The 3437-nt window shown below is 41.3% G+C and overlaps 1 pseudogene; it reads right to left on the bottom strand.

The window, feature by feature from the left end:
* Nucleotides 1-519: 519 nt before the first annotated feature.
* On the bottom strand, nucleotides 520-1664 carry LOC115293455 (annotated as a pseudogene).
* Nucleotides 1665-3437: the final 1773 nt, after the last annotated feature.

Here is a 3437-nt window from a genome sequence, read left to right as displayed (position 1 = left end):
CAGGATTTTTAAGCCTCTCTCTTCCTCCCTCCCTTCCTCCCTCCCTTGCTCCTTCCCTTTCTTCTTTTTCTTCTTCTTCTTCCTGTTAAACTCATCCAATGCTTATTGAATACTGAACTGTTGCCAACGCTGCTGAAATCTGCAACTCACTCACTCAGATCTCTCTCTTGACCACCCTCTGAGAAGGAAGCTCCAAGAAGGACCACCTCAAATACCAGAGAGTAGCCAGGGCCTGGAAGATGCCAGAAGAAGGAGAAAAGCAGGGAGAGGAAGAAGCAAGGAAGGGAGGGTGCAAAGCTACACTCTCAGGGACACACACACACACACACACACACACACACACACATGTGCACGCGTGTGCAAGGACCAGGGATTGTCAGTCTCTGCCCCCCACTCAGCAGCCACAGGGATATCAGGGAAAGAGACCAGGCACCCATGAGACATTTCAGTCTTTCCTGTCTTGAAGCATCTGCCACGAGGGGCTGGTCCAAGGTCACTGGAATCTGACCTCAGGGCACGTTAGCCCTGAGCCAACGTGGCTTTAACGGCAGCCACCAGCTTTAGAAACTTGCTCTCCTTGTCCACGTAGCCATCACCTCTCTTCTTGGAATGAACCAATTTCCTCACTACCGTGGCTTCAAAGAAGCATGTGGCCTGGAGAGTCCCCTCGCTGCAGGTGTCCAGGCATCTGGGACATCATCTAACTTCTTCTTGAGCTTAAGATACACGTGTAGCCTAAAGCACCACAATAAATGACTCCAACAGTGAGGGCCCATGCTGGGGACCGCAGCAGGGGTGGGCATGGACCTGCGAGCTGCCCTACAGGATTTTCAAGTTTCTTTAGTGGCTCTAGTGTGCATCAAAGGTTTAAGAATTATAGTGACAGCTCAAGACTTATTAAGTGAATAAATGAATTCTTTACATGATCTTACATTTCATTCAGAAACCAATTTGAATCAATGGTGTTGAGTGATGGTACTCTGTAATCTAGGCTGCTCATATACAGAAAAATGCACAAATCTAGAGGAAAAAAGAGAAGATCTAAGATAGAAACAAGATTCAAAATGCTTTCGGGTGAGGAAGAGCTATAGCAACAGGAGATGCTGCGTCTGAAAAGAAAGACCTGGGAACATGAGTGCTACCTTCACTTAACTCCGAGGCACACCCATCACAGATGATAGCTGAAGGAAGCTAGGCTTTGGCATAATCTAAGACTTTCTTGAAAAGTCCTGGGGCACCTGGGTGGCTCAGTGGGTTAAGCATCTGACTTCAGCTCAGGTCATGATCTCACTGTTCATGAGTTCAAGCTTCGTGTCCAGCTCTGTGCGGACACCTCAGACCCTGGAGTCTGCTTCAGATTTTGTATCTCTCTCCCTCTCCCTCTCCCTCTCTCTCTCTCTCTCTCTCTCTCTCTCTTTCTCTCTCTCTCTCTCTGCCCCTCCCCTGCTAGTCCTCTGTCTTTTTCTTTCTCTCTTTCAAAAATGAGTAAACATTAAAAAAAATTTTAAAGCAATGTTATCTGGATATTAACTGGGTTCCTTGAAATCGTGAGTACCTGGTTGCTGCAGGAATTCAGACAGTGGTGTTTTGAGCTCTGGGCCAGGTTGTGAGGAAACCCCTGTGCCAGGAGCTTTAGTGAGTGTATGTGTTATTTTTTTGGCCATTTTATATCCCTGGGCTCTGTTCCTAGTAACAGCCTGCTTGTTTTCTTTGAGGACTACTCTTGTCTCGCTTTCAGTTCTAATAGAGCTGACTGTCGAGTTCTAGGGGAAGAACACTGATCCACTCTCAACCAGCTGTGAAAACCGCATCTCCAGGGGCCCCTGGGTGGTGCAGTCTGTTGAGCTACTGACTCCTGATTTCTGCTCAGGTCATGATCTCACAATTCTTGGGATCGAGCCATTTGTCTGGCTCTGCACTGATGGTGGGGAGCCTGCTTGGGATTCTCATTCTCTCTCTCTTTCTCTTTCAAAATAAATAAATAAACTTATGTATTGTGCATCCCCCTACACAATACCTGGGTCAATAATGAGCAAGTAATCCAAGTTATGACAATCAGAGGCCATAAAATCAAACTCTGGGGATTTTGCTTATATTTTTGAAGACTCTCTTCCACTAGGTTTAAAGTTGTGAGAGTATGATGTGGAAACTATGAACTCAGAGAAAATGAAAATATAATAATAGCCTTAGGTTAAACAAGATAATGTATCTGTGAAATAAAAGAGTGCTGCCATAGAAAAAGAATATTCAGATGCCAAAAAGAATTCATGGAAGTTAAAAACAATACGATGTTAGTTCTCAACAACAATAACAAAAAAAATCAATGTATTATGGCTACACCTAAGCATCCTTAGTGGAATACTCAATTCAACAGACGGCCTGATGAGCCATCTTTTATTATGCCACTGAGCTACCTGTTTCTGTTGGCAACTGTGTGTATGAGTACTTTCTTTTGATATGTTCACTAAGTCTCAGGTGTTAAAAATTAACTAATAAATTAAAAATTTAAATATAATGTTAGTAAGGAAAGAAATCTCTTATTGCGAGTGTCAGGATGGCCGAGTGGTCTAAGGCGCCAGACTCAAGAAATCTCTTATGAAGTTCAAAGATAAGTCTGAGAAAATCCTGCCAAAAGCAGAAAAGACAAAAAGATGCATAACAGGAGAGAAATTATATACATGATTAATCCAAGAGTATTAATATGCTAAAAATACAAGGTTCAAAAAGTAGAATAGAGAAAATGGAAACAAAGTATCAAAGAAATCATAAAAGTCCCTAGAATTGAAGGGCAAGAGTATTCATAGTAAAAATTCACTGAAAGCATAGCAAAAATCAATGTAAAAGACCCACATTAAGGCTTACCATCATCTCTAAAGATAAACTCTTATTATCATAAAGCTTGGGAAAAAATTAAAATGTAGAAGGAAAGAAAGGTCTTGCTCAGACTCTGAAATGCAAATCCAAGCAATACCCTACCCTCAGGACACATATTTCTCTTCAACAAAGCTTTAAAAAATCATTAGAATACTTTAAAAGCTTGGTATCTTAAGAAATTTTATAGTGACTTCCTTTATAAACTTGGCAACCAAGATTCCCTGACCTAAAAGAGCCTGGAAGACACAGGTAACTCAAGAAAGGGGACCAGGTAAACAGTCTTCCTTAGAAATCTGCTTATAATCCCAGAGTACTATATGTGACCAGCAAATTTCTCAGAATGACTTCTTAAAGCTCCAAAATTAGTTCCATAAAGGATTTAGTACAAAATTTATGAGTGCTACAATTGTGTAAAAAATGTATCATAAAAATTCACAAGATTATAATAACCAGTTTTGATAGTATATTTCCACTGATGATATATTTATTCACCCAATTTTTAAATGTTTTTATACATTTTTGAGAGACAGAGAGATACAGAACGCTAATGGGGGAGGGGGAGA

Source organism: Suricata suricatta, chromosome 6, assembly GCF_006229205.1.
Source record: "Suricata suricatta isolate VVHF042 chromosome 6, meerkat_22Aug2017_6uvM2_HiC, whole genome shotgun sequence".
Taxonomy (NCBI): domain Eukaryota; kingdom Metazoa; phylum Chordata; class Mammalia; order Carnivora; family Herpestidae; genus Suricata; species Suricata suricatta.
Note: the sequence above shows the minus strand (reverse complement) of the source record. Positions and strands in the feature narration are given on the sequence as shown.